The sequence below is a fragment of the Peromyscus californicus genome, unplaced genomic scaffold, assembly GCF_007827085.1.
Source record: "Peromyscus californicus insignis strain IS unplaced genomic scaffold, ASM782708v3 Scaffold_11__1_contigs__length_118956290, whole genome shotgun sequence".
In the NCBI taxonomy this organism is placed as follows: domain Eukaryota; kingdom Metazoa; phylum Chordata; class Mammalia; order Rodentia; family Cricetidae; genus Peromyscus; species Peromyscus californicus.
The window spans coordinates 3,119,063-3,137,047 of record NW_026294402.1 but is presented as its reverse complement, the minus strand read 5'-3'; positions in this window follow the sequence as shown (position 1 = coordinate 3,137,047).

Here is a 17,985-nt window from a genome sequence, read left to right as displayed (position 1 = left end):
TTTACAGTGCAGAAGCCAGAAGAAAAAAGTGCATGGGGCCTTAGTTACACATACAGATTTTTTATTTTGAACTGTAAAAGAAAATAGTATTTTGGATTTATACATAGTTCAAGCTAAAACAACAGACTTGAGAAATTAGTGGAGCTTGAGTGTTGCGGCTTTTCTGTCTGAAGTCCTATCAGATAAAACATGACCATCCCTTTAGTAGATGAGGATACATACCAGACAAGCATGGAATTAAATCTCCACAGCACAGCTCATGGCTTGTATGGCCTGAAGCAAATCATTTAGTCCAGTAGAGTCTAGGAGGTCAGATCTGAATTGAGGTTAGCAATCCCTGCCTTCTAGCATGGATGAAGATAGAGGATGCTAATAAGGCTGCATGTTTGGCATGGTATCAGACACACAGCATGTCTTCATATATCCCCACTAATATGATTCTTTAGATTGGAAATTTCACAAATAAAACAAGAATTCTAAAAATGCATCAGTCCTCATAGACAGCTCCAGAATTCTCCCTCACTGGATGTTATTTTTCAAGGTAATGTGATGTATTATGGAAAGACATTTTTTCCTTGTTCTATCAGACTCTTTCAGAATTGCTTCCCTTGTATTTTGAGATGTGTTGAATATATTTATATTACAAGCTATTTCTTTAATAAGATTCTCAGTTTAATGCACAAAACTGCAATTTTCAGCTTTGTAGTTTGCCAATTTGAAAAAGAAAATAAACTCCAGGAAAAGTTTTACACTCATAATCTTTAAAAACTATTTAAATTCTTTTGTAGGGCTTCCTTTCCCCTTTCTTTATCTATTTCCATAACATTAGTTTCATGTTGGATTAGCCATCTAGTAGAACTAAGCTAGGAACAAGCATTTTGAGTGTTCTATTGTTTTGACCCCCACCTTCACATTATGATGGAAAGGTTTTTTATTTCATCTGACAGTTTGTGAAAGTATAGAGACACGACATGCCCACCTACTGCAAGTTTGTGATTCCCATGGTCTTCTTGCTGCCTCCATACAATTGGGATTAACTTCCTTCTCCCTCTCCTTATTGCTCAATTTCCGTTATGTGTTGTCCCCAACTTCCCTCCCAGGTTTCTATTGCCTTGGAGACTTCCGAACACACATCATTCATCTGGTCACTCAAGTAAACACACACACACACACACACACACACACACACACACACACACACACTTGAGTGGATAGGAGGTGAAGGAGTCAGAAGGCATTGCCTAATATATTGTCTGCCTTTTTAAAAACATTGCCCAAACTTGGACTAAAGAAATGTGGACTAGGCAGTCAATATCTTTCCTTTGTTTCCAGAGTTTATTCCATGAACACTGAGTTCCTTTCTAAACATTGTGACCCAGATTCTTTGATCTGAAGAGCAGGCAGTATAAAGCAGAAGTTGTGCCACTGACATTGAAACCAGGTGGAGAGTTTGAATTCCAAGTCTGTTTTGTATTTGACTTGCTGCCTATGTTTAATCCTTTAAGCTCAAATTAATAATTACTTAGTTTTTCTAAGATGAAAATTAACTCTACTAAGAAAAAGAATAGTCAGTAGTACATAAATAGAACATAACAAGATCACATACCAGTTACACAGGAATGATTTTGATGTCTAGATATTCCTCCTTCCTTAATCATAAAATTCCAGAAATATTCCAGGCAGCATTTGAATTCACTATATAGACCAAGGATGGCCTTGAACTTCTGGTCTTCCTGCCTCCATCTCCCAAGTTCTGGGATTATGTGCCACTATGTCAAGTTTATGTAGTCCCGGAAACTGAAACTAGAGCCTTGTGATAGTCAAGCCAGTACACTGCCAACAGCCACATCTCTAGCCACTAACTCTGCTACTCTTCAAGCCCAGTTTGTATCTTAAACTGGAGACCCAAAGAAAACATAAACCTCAGAGGAAAAAGGAGTGAGGACAGAGGGAGAGTTTACCAAGATCCGTATGACTGCCTGACTACTGATATTTATAAATATTTCTTCCTCTTAGTTATGAAGGTGATATTTCTCCAAGGAATACTGTTGTGGGTGAGGATTTTAAAAATATATATTGGAGTGACCTTTCTGCTTCTAAAGAACACTAGGAAAAAAATCCATTTGTCACAGCACCACAATACAATAACTCACTCTATCTCTCTGTCAAATAGAAAAACACAGTTTATAAATCTTCGAAGAACTTTCAAAATATTTCAAAGTTTAATACTAAATTTTTTGTCCTAAGAGGTACAAGGGCTTAGGGTATAAAATATTTTCTTATAAAATAGTCTTATTATTCATTATCTTAATAAAAGGTTGGTGTTATATATACTTTAAAATATTGATTTATATGAATGTATATATTGAATTTACCCAAATCAATATTTTGTTACTTATCATTTATATCCCAATAATTATTAGGAAGAGAAACTCCAGGTCTTTAAATGCCCAAACACTTACTGTGTATATAATGGATACTATTAGAAGCTTGAATATAAAAGTAAAGAAACCAATTAGCAAGTCAACATATACAGTGCTTCCACAGTACTACATGCTATCTAATTTCAGAGCACTTACTACATAATATTGTCAGGAAATGTTACTGTGTCTGTTGCATACAATGAGTGATTATGGAGTCTTTTCAGGCAAGATGTGTTGCTTTGTTGTTGTGTTTTTATAACCATGCACAAAAATGCACTTAATGCATCTTTTTGTAGGGTAGGGAGTATGAAATATTGAAGAAGTGTTGAACAATGTGTTTGTAAGAATAAGAATAACTGAAATTCTTAATGGGAAGCTCTGAGTATATCTAAAATTGAATAATAAGGACTCAGTTTATGCTCCTGACCACTATAGTAAAAAGAGAGATGAAGTATAACAATTCACTGCTTAGCGTACCAGATAAGGAGACAATAAACCCCAAGAGATGAGAGACAAATAAGATGAGGCTGAGAATAGGATGAGCAAGTTCCCAAGATGCAAAGAGGAAGCTTGCAAGAGCCTGGGGGTTTCTTTGACTTGAAGTGGAGCAGCAAGGTGGTGAGATAGAAGCATTACAGAGAGGACTCTGCTGTGCCCGGGGCTCCCTTGACTGTTCTGATTGCTGCTGGCTTGTGAAGGGATTACTAAGTAGCTACAGCCAAGGGAGAAAACACAGCCTACTTTTATAAACTCTGGATTAATGCCTCTTCTCAATAGTGAAAGTGTGAAACCTCACTCACAACAGAAAGCCAGCAGGTAGAGTAAACAGATTCTTGCCTTTGGATGATGGCTAAATTACCCCTACACTAAGTTAGGCCATGGGATGAACCAAACGCTTTCCAGGAAACTTCTTCTTATCTCATTTCCAGCTGATGAGACTGTTTACAGGATCTGATATGCCAGGTGACATCGCTGTCAGCTGGGCTCCCCAGTGTTCACACATCTGTGGAATTTCCTCCCCTTGAATGAGCAAAGTCTCAGCCATCTCAGACAGCCTTAAAAGAGGGTTCTTTCAACACCTTTGACATTCCAGAAGCACTATCTTTCCTAATCAAACACAGATCAGAGTGGAGCGAGGCAGTACCTGGAAAGCAGCCTGTGTGCTGCTCATAACTGCTGAAATTTGCCTGGTGCCTGGTGCACAAAGGATGGTAACATTTTCTGTTTCCACCTACTAAATTTGTAGTAATTTGCTGTACCAAATAGAAAACTAATGTATTTGAGCTGCATGTGGTTACAGCAGCTTGCAATTCCAATGCTTGATTTGCTGATGCAGGAGAATAGCTGACTTTGCCATCAGCTTATATAGAGAGTACATGGAAAGGACCACCCATAAAGAGCTACGTAGAAAGATCCTCTCTCAATCAAATGTACAAAAGCAATGACAACAACAAGCCATGCACATAAAAACCAACCAACCAAAAACCGATTAACTAACCAACCAACCAAACAAGGCAGAAGCAAGAGATAGCTAATGTATCTGAGATCTAAAATTTACTTCCAGATGCAAATAAGCAATAGCATGACCCCCTCTGATGAGGATAATGGTCAAAACTTCAGAATAAAAAAGGTAAGATAGTTAATAAGCAATGATTGTGATGATATTTGCATGCTGAAGAAGCCACCAAAGACTGAACACAATAGATATAAAAATAACCCAGCTGGCTCTGTAGAGGTGAAGACCACAATGCACTTAGTTGAAACAGATGTAATTAAAAGTTGGTTATAAGTAGCAGAGAAAAAGTTTGAAGAACTTCAAGAAATAATAGTAGAAAATATAAGAAAGAAAGCATATAGAGTGGGGAAAAATCTGTAAATAAAATGAATAGAACTTTGAATGAGTAATCTGCAGTATCGTAACACACATGTTTTTAAGACTCCAAAGAAACATGTTTTTTCCTAACAATGGTGGTAGGAGTTGGTCACTGATAGGCTGCTGTTTGCATAGGTCCCAGGGGGTCTTTCTAGATATTAATTGGTAGGTCATCTCTGCCTCTGAATTTTAGTTATTTTCATTCGTTCAAAATTATTAAACTATAGCACTGTTAATGTAAGGTACAGACAAGTAAGGTGGATGGCTCTATTTCTGTAGCACTCTTGGGCTGTTACATTGGTTCTCCAAACTTAAAACTTGTTTTAACCCTGTTAGTAGATTTTATTGTTGTCTATCATTTCTTACTCTTTTCTAAAATATCTTTGGGAAATGCCTTTTTTTCCTATTTTCAGCCCATTTGACTGTGTGATTTGATTCAAGTCCTCACATCTTCAGCTGTGACTGGCTGTGCCTCTCCTAGAGACTGGCTCAGAGATGGTGGTGGTCTAGGTTTAGATTCATGCAGGCCTTACTAAAAATCTTTGTCTTGATTAGATGAATTTAGCTGTTTCCTCACTAGATATAAAGGTGAGTGAACTTGAAATGGGTGACTGCCTCAGCTGTCTAATAAACAGAAAGTGAGATGCCATGTAAGAATAGGGAGAGAAGAAGGGACAGAAAGAGAATGAAAGTGAAAAAAAAAGGCTAAATTCATTGTATAATAAGTGGGGCAATAAAACAGTTTTAAAAAATCCTGAAAACTATTTCTCAAAAATTCTGAGAGCTGAGAAACCCAGATCGTGAAGTCATCAGATTCTATGCCTGGTGAGTTCTGCTCTCTCATAGACAGGGCCTCCCTTCTCATCCTTTCCTAAAAGGAGCAAGGCACTCTGAGCCTACTTCTTTGAGTAGCAATGATTCCAGACAGAAGGGATATGTCCCATGGCCTACTGAGCTCCTAAATACCCACTTCCTAAAAGCAGAGGTGCTGATTAGGCTTTGTATATAAATTTTGAGAGATCAAAAACTCTGAGAATGTATGCAGTAAATACAATGCCTTACTGTGTTTAGTTTGTATTGTGTATAATTGTTTTCTGAAAGAGGTGAAAATGAATAGTTCTATATTGCAGAGAGGCCAGTACACCTGGACTTATAAATAGCTTTGCTCATTTCTCCAAAGTGTGCAAGCAACACAATTAGGAACAGCTATTGCTTTTAATTCAAGCTATTTCATATTATACAGTATAGAACTGTGGGTAATGAGGGGATGTTGTCTAATTAGTATGTCTGTAAATTGTTCCACAGGACAGTCTCCTGTTAAACTGAAATAGTGTGCATACAAACAGCTTTGCTCATGGGTTCTACTCATTCATCTAAGGACTTTTTCCAGGAAACCAGATTTCCCTTAATGTCACTGTCTCATATCTGAGCTACAGTTATGATTCTAATATCTCCCATAGTTATTTTATTACAACAAAGCCAATAATTCGGGAACTTTTAGAAAATATATTTGTTCTGCATGCACATATTAGCTTCACTTATCATTATTTTACTTTACAACCTTGGTGCATTGATGAGTGAACAATTTCTGAAACCTTAACAGAAAATGAACAAAGAAAAACAACATTGAAACCTACAGTACTTAATCTGTAGTTAAGTGAAGCAATGGGAATTGACAGGGAATTCTCATTTGTCAGAATTCCAATATGAGTATTTCACAGAATAATCTATGTTTATCACATTTATAGATATATATCAAATCAACAATCATCTGTAGCTAGAGAGTTTTCTCTCCGGGTCCCGCCAAGCCCCATCAGTCCAACAGCCCACTTATAAAATAAACACACAAATGCTTATGTTATTTAAACTGTTTGTCCTAATGGCTCAGGCTTCTTGTTAACTGTTCTTATATCTTAAATTAACCCATTTCTATTAATCTATACTTTGCCACATGACTCGTGGCTTACTGGTACCTTACATCTTCCTTGTCATGGCAGTGGCTGGCAGTGTCTCTCTGACTCAGCCTTCCACTTCCCAAAATTCTCTTCTCTGCATGTCCCACCTATACTTCCTGCCTGGATACTGGCCAATCAGCATTTTATTTATACAAAACAATATCCACAGCACTTCCCATTTTTTTTTTCAAAAAGGAAGGTTTTAACTTTTACATAGTAAAATTACATATAACAAAACAATTATCAAGCAAGAATTACAGTTACAATATCTAGTCTATTTATAATATCTAGTCTATTTGTATTTGGCAAAATTAAAGAAGATACCTTATCTATCCTATATTTGTGAGTCTAAGGTTTCATATCTAACTTATTTTTTATCATAACTAAAGAATTTATAACTATCTAGTCTTCAACTACATCAAAGACCTCAGAAGGATATAATATTACCTGAGAAATGGGAGAAGGATGCAAGCAACTTTAGGGAGTCTTGTGAGAGTAGACAGAGACAGCTGGCAGTCTGGACAGTCACCTAATGTTCCTTTGTAAAGTTGGGGTACCTGTCTTCAGCCCACAGGCCTAGAGTCTCTCAGTCACTTCTCTCTGTGTCCTGTAGAATGTCTGGTAGTTTCCGCTGTGAAGCAGTAACCTAAAGGACCATTTTAACAAGCAAAGTTCAGTGGTCACCTTCCCATGGGTCCTGCATGTCCAGTTGATCAAGCAGTCCAGGCAAGAACAGTTTCTTGCCCAAATGGCTATTTTTGCCAAGAAGAAGATAAACTCCATATAGAGTGTCTTTGATGCCCATCCTCCTCACTGAAGTAAATCTGGTACTGCCAGGAGCAGATATATCTCACTGTCCAGAAAGTCTAAATTTTAAAAACATTTTAAATGCCATATTCTGTAGGTCTTTGAAGTGTTTGAAGATTACCTATCTATCTGAAATATATCTATGTATACCCAGAAAACTTAACATGACTATAAGTTTGACTATCATAGAAGACAAATTATTAATCTGTATTTTTAAATTATCTACTACAATCTAAATGAGTTACATAAACATAATACCTCAAACAAGAGTAGAAATATATATACAGTATTAAAAAATTAAATTTAAACTTGTATCAATAAACTGAAATCCATAGCAATGTAAAACATTTCTAAACAAGTTGTTACTCTTTAAAAGTAGGTTCATTAATCAATTCTTTCATCCTATCATATTTATATCATACCCCTTTTTTGTTCTTTAGAAAGAAATCGCATTTATAATCAACCTGATTTAAATAAAAATATTGATTTTTCTCTGTCCCACACCAGAGAGCTCTTCTGATATTGGACAAAAGAATCTCTTAACCTTTTTTTTTTTTTTTTTTAGCAATATGTGTGGGTTTAGAGAAGGAGTGAGCCAATTCCATCTCCCAAGCCAATTTGGTATATTTGGGAATTTGGGCATAGCTTTTCTTACTACTTCCTGCTGAAGGGGGGTGCTGTATCTTATGGGGACACAAAGAAAATTTTAGGATTATGGAGTAGTCCATGAGGGTGTATTGTCTGAGCCAGTTGTCTTGAAACTGTTCTGGATGTTGGATCATCTGGGCCATGGTGTCATCAGAGAACTTTCGGGGGGTCTTGACTGGTCAAACCTGATGTAACTTAATCTGGAACAAATCCATAGCCTCCGGCTTTCTGTGGAAACAAAAGCAGAGCCTCCTTTCCAAAGCAACATATCCTTAGATCCAAATTTTGAAGTCAAGGTATCTTTAAAATATACATATTGGTTTAACTCCACTGCCTTTATAATCAAATATCTCTTTCCAGTTAAAAATCCCAAAGACAACACAATCCAGATTCTCTGTGTAATATCCATCTTTACGTGGCTTATTTTTTATACTGCCTTTACTGTCTCTTTAAAGACTTTATTTTTTAAAACTATGTGTTTCTTTATATAACTGTATATATTCCTTTTTCTCTCTCTTCCAAGCCTACATACATTTTTACACACATTGTAAAGCATTTAAAGTCTTGTTCCATCTGAATCTGTCTTATTGTGAACCTATTGCTTTAAACTGCAGCATTTGTAAGACTGAAACGGCACTGTGGCTGATGGTCCCACCCCTGTAAGCTTCCCAACATGGCGGTGGTACAGTTTACCACTGGCTCTGGGTCTGGAGCCGTGTGTACCATCAGCTATCAGAAGCAGTTCTATCAAAGCAGTGTGTAACTCAGAAACCTTTTTTTTTAACTAGCAAAAACTATATCCAACACACAGCATAGTGCGCAGCTTGGAGACACCTCTGTGTAATATAGCGTAGGTCAAGCCTGCATGCATGCCACAAACCCGCCATAGAGTAGTTCTCCAGCAACAATCATCTAAGTTGCCTTTATAACCTTGGATTTTTATGTTTGAATCTATCTGCCTGTTTATTCTATGTTCATGTGTGAATGTGTACACATATTTGTAATTCTATAATGTCCAAACAAATCATATCATCAATTTTCATACTTTTCTCTTCAATGCCCCAACTTTTAAGTATTTTCAAGTATCATGTAAGAAAAAAATATTCCCCCTATCTGCATAATGTCAAGCAAGGTAATTTATGGCACTACAGAATGATAGCCATATGATACAAAGTTTGGGCAGGTTAATCATGGAACATATATGAGCCTTCTCATCAGCAAACTGAGGGAATGAATGATTCTAAGGTGATGTTCTAATCTTATCATTAATAGAACTTTGAAGTTCTTTTTAATTTATCCATTTTTCTTTAAATTTCTCACTAGAAGCTGTTTTTGAAATAACATACCTATGAGATGAAATATATTGGCATTTATTGACTTTTCTAGTATATGTACTACTGTTTTCTCTCTAGACGCTGAGAAAGGGATGCTATAATGGCAAGCAACTGCAAACAATGATTTTGTTTTATGAGGCTCAAAAGAAAGTTTTACAAAACATAAAACTCCAGAAAATGTGGACTGTATGGGCTAAAAAAATATTTCTAGCTAATCAGTGTTTTTCTGTGAATGAATACAGTGATTGATTGGGCAATGCCTTGTGGTGAGTGAGGATAGTTTCATTTCTACTTTCTTAGTCTAGTGGTAAAACCCATACTAATTGTTATGTGACATTATTTTACTGCATTTATTTACCAGCAAACTAACTATATATTGTAATTAAAATTGATTCCCCAACTAAACAGTTCTCCAATTATATTATATGTATTAAATTATAAAATAATAGTTTTTATTTTCAGTTAGAATAGTGTATTCATTTCTGAATAAGGAAAAATGAAATAAATTAAGTAAATAAATGAAATTAGATACATACTATAAATGAAGTTTAGTCAATTTTTAAATATGTGCTTGATTTATGTGAATGAATATTATCAAATATGTCTCTAGTATTTTGTCAACATTGAGTATGGGATATTTCAAAAGTAGTCTTCATGATCCCCTAATTGGTGTAATTGGAGCTAGTAGAATAGAATTCTTATATTTCTCATTCAGCAAACACTCCAATATCAAGAATCATTTTGGAGAAGAATAACCATATTCAAAGCTAACTTCAGTTATTTTCAGAAACTTCTCAAAAAGAAAATAGAATTAGTTAATGATCTACCCAAATTGGACCTTCTGATTTTTACACTTCTACCTCTAAAATTGATGTAGTAAAGATTTATACTTACAAAACCAAAATTCAGGAGAAAAAATGAGAACAAATGTAGATGAATTTCTAAATGGTCTTATTAAATAAAAAACACAGAGCCAAATATAGGGGTGAAAGTCTTAGAGAGATCAGGAAAATAGGGAAAGCCACCAGCCAACCTTACCTCACCAACTCTGCAGCTTCCCAATGCGAGCTACTTCCTGTCTACCCACGTCTATATGCCTTGCTGTTCTGTCATCTAATTTGCTGTCTGTCCAGGTACATCACTTCCTCTTCCTACACGGCTCTGTCACTTTCTGTCTGTCTGTACAGACCTCCAGACCTCCATGGTTAACTAGTGTGGGAATTAAGGCATGTGCCACCACACCTGGCTCTTTTTCCAGTGTAGTCTTGAACACACAGAGATCCTGCCTGCTAAGTGATAGGATTAAGGGCATGTGCTACCATTGCCTGATTTCTTTGTTTACTTATAATGGCTGGATTTTTTCCTCTGATCTCCCAGGCAAGTTTTATTTATCAAAGCACAAATAAAATATCACCACATTTCAGCACAAATAAAATATCTCCACAAGCAAACTTGTGGTCAAACCCATATTAATAACAGATACCACATTAGAAGTTAAGAATGTATAGTGAGAATCAAAGGCTCATTAAGGCTGGAGATGTGGCTCAGTTGGTAGAGTGCTAGCCTAGAATGAACGAAGATCTGGTTTTGATATACAGTACTGCATAAACTTACAATCATGCATATATATAGTACAGCTAATATGTGTGTGTTTATAAAAGCACACATATAACTATATAAAAATTATGTGTTACTAGTAATATTTTATTTATAGTCTATAAGCATTATACATATATTATAAATTATACAAATGAAGACTTGTTAATAATGCTTATGATTTTTTATTTTTGCAGAAGATAGGATACTTTGGAAGCTTTTCTTTAACATGTTCATATAAAATTCGTTATTTATCACTTTCATTTCATAATGTGGCTGACAGAAAGTTTAATCTTAGGAAGAAGGCAGTCCATCAACTCTGTCAACTTTTCTTCATTTGTATTAGTAGGTATTGATATCTTTCTGTAAAATTTAAAGCTGATCATCCATTTTAGAGGGTCATTTAATTAACATAAAGATTCATATGTAGACTTGATTAATTGCAGCATGGCAGTAGGAAGGACCCACTTAGGAATGTTCACTCCTCTTTCCCTGACACTAAGGAGATATATGCTCATCTAGAATACTGAGAAATGAGTCAATAGCCAATAAAATATTAAATGTTGCTAGGCCCTGGGACACAGCCAGTCCCTAGGAGCCCCCACTCATCTCTGTTCCAGTTGCTGGCTAGCAGGGAAGACTCCTGTGGGCAGGCTCCCCCACCAAAACCCCCCATCAGACCTTGAAATCTACAAGACCCAACCCTACCCCAAACTTACCCATCCCACTGAGACCCCAGTGGCTTCCTGAGACACAGAGTCCAATGGCTCTCAATGGACCAAGAGCTCTCATTGTACCAAGAGCAGCTCCCTGAGACACAGAATCTGCCAGCTCCAATTAGACCAAGAGTTAAGATTGGACTCAGTGGGGCCCCCTAAGGTACAGACACAGTAAGCACAGATTGGACCGAGAGCAGCTCCCTCAGACACAGGTACCACTTGCATCTATTGGAGGAAGAGATGGGAAATGCCAGTGCTAAAATACATACAACATAAAGAGGAATATGGCATCACCAGAACCTAACAGTTCTACAACAGTAAGATGTGAACATCACAATGTAGAAGAAGCAGAAGAAAGTGACCTTAATAACTTTATGAAGATAATAGAGGCCTTTAAAGGGGAAATGAAGAATTCCGTAAAAAAATAGAGGAAAAGACAAGCAAAAAAATGGAAGAAATCAATAAATCCCTTAAAGAAAACCAAGAAAAAGCAATTAATCAGGTGAAGGAAACAGTTCAAGACCTGAAAATTGAAATAGAAACAAGGAAGATGCAGAAACCAAGGAAATGCTGGAAATAGAACATCTGCGTAAATGAACAGGAACTACAGATGCAAGCATAAACAACAGAATACAAGAGATGGAAGAGAGACTCTCTGGCATAGAGGATGCAACAGAGGAAATAGATTTGACAGTCAAAGAAAACACCAGATCTGCCAGATTGAAATTTAACAGAGGAATTAGGGACCTAACAGGTGTTATGTCTCAAATGGACTTAATAGATATGTACAAAACATTCTACCCTAACAAAAAAGAATATACCTTCTTCTCAGCACCCCATGGAACCTTCTCTAAAATTGACCACAAACTCTGTCAGAAAGCAAATCTCAACAGAAACAAAAAAATTGAAATAACCTCCTATATTTTATTGGCCCACCATAGCTTAAAGTTAGATTTCAACAACAACAAAAACTACAGAAAACCTATAATCTCATGGAAACTGAATAATAATCAACTGAATCACCAATGGGTCAAGGAAGAAATAAAGAAATTAAAGACTTCCTAGAATTCAGTGAAAATGAATGTACTACATACTCAAACTTATGAGATGCTGTGAAAGCAGTGCTAAGAGGAAAATTCATAGCACTAAATGCCCACATAAAGAAGTTGGAGAAATCTCACGCTAGTAACTTAACAGCATGCCTAAAAGCTCTAGAACAAAAAGAAGTGAAGTCACCTGGGAGAAATATATGCCAGGAGATAATCAAATTGAGGACTGAAATCAATAAAATAGAAACAAAGAGAACAATATAAAGAATCAATAAAACAAGGAGTTGGTTCTTTGAGAAAATCAACAAGATAGACAAACTCTTATCCAAACTAAGCAAAAGGCAGAGAGAGCAAATCTAAATTAACAAAATCAGAAATGAAAAGGGAGACATAACAACAAACAATGAGGAAATCCAGAGAATCATCAGGTCATACTTCAAAAACCTGTACTTCACAAAATTGGAAAATCTAAACTAAATGGACAATTTTCTGGATAGGTACCACATACTAAAGTTAAATCAAGACCAGATAAACAATTTAAATAGACCAATAACCCCTAAATAAATAGAAACAGTCATTAAAATTCTCCCAACCAAAAAAAAAAAAAAAAAAAAAAGCCCAGGACCAGATGGTTTCAGCACAGGATTCTATCAGTGTAGCATGAATCTTAAAAGTTCTTATTAATAAAATCAAACCTGAGCCAGGTATTGGGGTGAATGCTGGAAGATCAGAGAGACAGAACAGCCCACCTCACCTCGCCAGTTCCTCAACTGATCCTGTTTCCTCAGACTGGAAGCCTCTGAGTCCTCATCCAGAATGAATCTCAGGTGAACTGCTGCTCCAAAGCCTGAAACCTTAACCATTGAAAAGCTTCTTGTTTCTGGTCTCCATGCCTTATGTATCTTCCTGTTTTCTGCCCACTCCCTGGGATTAAAGGCTCACTTCTTGGGATTAAAGGCGTGTGTCACCATGCCTGGTTGTTTCCAATGTGGCCTTGAACTCACAGAGATCCAGAGGGATTTCTACCTCTGGAATGATACGATTAAAGGTGTGAGTGCCACCATTTTCTAGCATTTGTATCTAGTGGCTGTTCTGTCTCTGACCCCAGATAACTTTATTACGGTGTACAATATTTTGGGGAACACAATACTACCACATTTCCCCTTATTTTGTCTAAAATTAAAAAAAGCTTATAACTAATAAAGAAAAACTATCCAATAAGTATATACAATATATACAGTCAAGAATTACATTAACAATGTCTAGTCCATTAACATTTGACAGATTCAGACAAAAAACTTCTATAATATATAACAATGTCCAGTCCAGTAATATTTGATAAACTCAGACAAAAATTTTCATTACTTATCCTATTTAAAACAAGTAGTTCCTTTTTAAAAGTATTTTTCTTTTCATAATAGATTCAGTAATCTACCTTTTATCATTTTTATATCTTCCCCTTTTTCTTTTTCTTTTTTTTTTTGGTTTTTCGAGACAGGGTTTCTCTGTGTAGTTTTGCGCCTTTCCTGGAACTCACTTGGTAGCCCAGGCTGGCCTCGAACTCACAGAGATCCGCCTGGCTCTGCCTCCCGAGTGCTGGGATTAAAGGCGTGCGCCACCACTGCCCGGCCCCCTTTTTCTTGTTAGAGTAGATTCAATTATCTACCCATTTATCTTATTATTTCTTTATCTTTTTTCTCAGGGTAGATTCAGTGATCTACCTCATATCTATAGTCTCTTCTTTCTTTTTCTTTTTTTTTTAAAACAAAACCTCTGAATCTAATCTCCATGATCAGCTTTTTTCCTGACCATTAGCAATTAACAACTTGTAACCAACCATTGTAAACAATAACAATATCCAAAACTCATTAAACGACCAAAAACCTCCCATCCCACCTCTTGGGAATGTGAGAGTCGTTTTCTTAAAATTACTTCCTATTGGTGAAATTATTAAGGCCACTCCACGTAGTTAAAAGGGGATTTATTTAATGGCGTAACTTACAAATTAAGGGATAGGTAGGTCACCGGGTCTGGGGAAGGAGTATCGCAGTCCAGTGGTGTTCTCTGGAGCTCTGCTTGGCCCACCTCCACCGTCCAGGGTCCTGGAACAGAGAGAGAGAGCGCTGGCCCATCCAGATCTCAGGTCTCCAGGCACCTCCCTTGGCCCCGCCTTGTAGGTGTGACAGTTGCCGAAGTCTCAATGGGGGTTGGGACTTCCAGATCAAAGCTGGAATGGCTACCCACTACATCTCCCCCATTTTGTCTAAATATGAAAGTTCTAACCTAATACAAGACTATATACAAAGGAATGGTTATCAAATATTGTCCAGGAATAATGAGAGATAATGACCTAGATAAGATGGAACTACAACCAAAGCAAACAATATCAAGCAAGAAACACATACTAAAATCCAGAGAAATATAGAGCATAGGTAAATGGCATGTTACAAAGATCATTTCAAAAGGTGTCCTATCCTAAAGAACCTGAATCTAATACTTAATATGTTCTATCTACTAAGTTGTAACTATAACTGCTAGTCTTCAACCCCATCAAAGGCCTGAGAAGGAATATAATGGTACCTGAGAAATGGTAGATGGATGCAAGCAACTTTTGGGAATCTTGCAAGAGTAGACAGAGACAGCTGGCAGCCTGGACAGTCACCTAATGTTTCTCAGCATTGTTGGTGCATTCAAATTGGCTACAGGCCTAAAGTATCTGACAGACCATTTTCAGAAGCAGGAATTCTGAAAGACCATCTTACCCTGTCTTGGCAGAGTACAGTGGTCGCTTTCTTTGTGTCCCGCTTGTCCAGAAAGGACAGCATTGCATTTGTACTGTCAGCCATCGAGGCAAGGGCAGTTCTTTGCCCAGTAGGTCATTTTGTGCCAAGAAGACAAACTTTCAAATGGAAATGTCTTAGAAGCCCAACATTCTCTCGGGAACAAATTGGTTCAGCCAGGAGCAATTGTGTCTCACATCAACAGAATTCTAAGTTATTTAAATGCCATATTCTCTAGGTCTATGAACTGTTTGAAGATTACCTGTCCATCTAACCTATGTATCTGTAAATCTGGATAACCTAACTAACGTAACTATAGAGATGACAAGCATAGGTGACTATAAATCTATAAGTCTTATCTATCGAAATAAACTAAGGACTAAGGCTTCACATAAACAAGGTAAACAGTCTATAAGCAAATGTATGGTAAAGAACAATGACTTCAAAATTGTGACAATGCACAAGATATTTATAACAGAGGTAGGAATATATAGTGTGATATGCAATATGACAATAATCTTAAATATATATCAATATACTGAATATCCTAATCAGAAGTAGAACATACATAAAGTATGACAGATATAAATTTACATTTGTATCAATATACTTCACATGGAAAAACAAAAAACCCAGGATAGCTAAAAGAATCCTGTACAACAAAACCACCTTTGGAGGTATCACCATCCCTGACCTCAAGCTCTACTATAGAGCTATAGTAATGAAAGCAGCTTGGTATTGGCATAAAAAACCGAGATGTGGACCAATGGAATCCAACTGAAGATCCTGACTATAGACGAATTTCTAAACAGTCTTATTAAATAAGAAATATAGAGCCAAATACAGGGGTGAAAGCCATAGAGATCAGAGCAATATCTGCCAACTAACCTTAGCTCACCACGTCACCATAGCTTCCCAAGAGAGCTTCTTCCTGTCTAACCTGTGCATTTATTGCCTTCCTGTTCTGCCTTTTCATTGGCTCTAAGCCTAGCCACATCACTTGCTCATCACTGCCTGTCTATACAGACCTCCAGGTCTCTATGGTTAGTACTGGGATTAAAGGCATGTGTCATCACGCTTGGCTGTGTCCTTGAACACACAGAGTCTCTGCCTGCCATGATCAGATTAAGGTCGTGTGCTACCACTGCCTGACTCTGTTTATGGCTGGCTGTAACCTCTGATCCCCAAGCAAACTTTATGAACATAAAAATAAAATATCACCATACCTGACATTAACCCACATGCCTATGAACACATGATTTTTGACAAAGAAGCCACATCTGTACAATGGAAAAAAGAAAGCATCTTCAACAAATGGTGCTGGCAAAACTTGATGTCAACATGTAGAAGACTGCAAATAGATCTATATTTATCGCCATTCACAAACCTCAAGTCCAAGTTGATCAAGGACCTCAATATAAAACCGGTTTCACTGAGCCTGATAGAAGAGAATGTAGGAAGTAGTCTTGAACGCATTGGTACAGGAGATTACTTTCTAAATATAACACTAATAGCACAGACACTGAGAACAACAATTAATAAATAGGACCTCCTGAAATTGAGAACCTTCTGTAAGGCAAAGGACACAGTAAAGAAGACAAAGTGGCAGCCTACAAAATGGGAAAAGATCTTCACCAACTCCACATCTGACAGAGGGCTGATATCCAGAATATATAAAGAATTCAAGAAACTAGACATCAAAATAATGAACAATCCAATTAAAAAATGGGTTACAGAGCTAAACAGAATTCTCAGCAGAAGAATCTCAAATGACTGAAATACATTAAGGAATTTCTCAACATCCTTAGTCATCAGGGAAATGCAAATCAAAATGACTCTGAGATACCATCTTACACCTGTCAGAATGGCTATGATCAAAAATACTGAAGATAACTTGTGTTAGAGAGGATGTGGAGGAGGTGAGCACTCCTCCACTGTTGGTGGGAGTGCAAATTTGTACAGCCACTTTGGAAATCAGTATGGCAGTTTCTCAGAAAATTGGGACTCAATCTTCCTCAAGACCCAGCTATACCAGTCTTGTGCATATACCCAAGGAATGCTCAATCATACCACCAGGACACATGCTCAACAATGTTCATAGCAGCATTATTCATAATAGCCAGAACCTGGAAACAACCTAGATACCCCTCAAACGAAGAATAGATTAAGAAAATGTGGTACATACACTCAATGGAGAACTACTCAGCAGTAAAAAACAATGACATTATGAAATTTGCAGGCAAATGGATGAAACTAGAAAATATCATCCTGAGTGAGGTAACCCAGACTCAGAATGACAAACATGGTCTGTACTCACTCATAAGTGCATACTAGATGTAAAGCAAAGGATAACCAGACTACAACCCACAGATCCAGAGAAGCTGGCTGATAAGGAGGACCCAAAGAGGGATGCATGGATCGCCCTGGGAAGGGGAAATAGATGAGATCTGAATGAGTAAACTGGGGATTATGTGTGGGCAATGGAAGATAGGGGATGGGGGATAAGAGTGTAAGAGAATGGTATGGTGGAGCTGGAACAAGGATTGGGTGGGAGAGCAATGAAAGAGATACCATGTAGAGGGAGACGTCATGGGGGTGGGGAAAAACCAAGTGCTAGGGAAGTTCCCAGGAATCCTTAAGGATGACCCCAGCTTATACTACTAGCAATAGTGAAGAGGGTGCCTGAACTGGCTTACCCCAGTAATCAGACTGGTGGATACTCTGTCAGCATAGAGCCTTTCTTCAATAACTGATGGCAGCAGATGCAGAGATTCACAGCCAAACAGCAGGCCGAGCTCCAG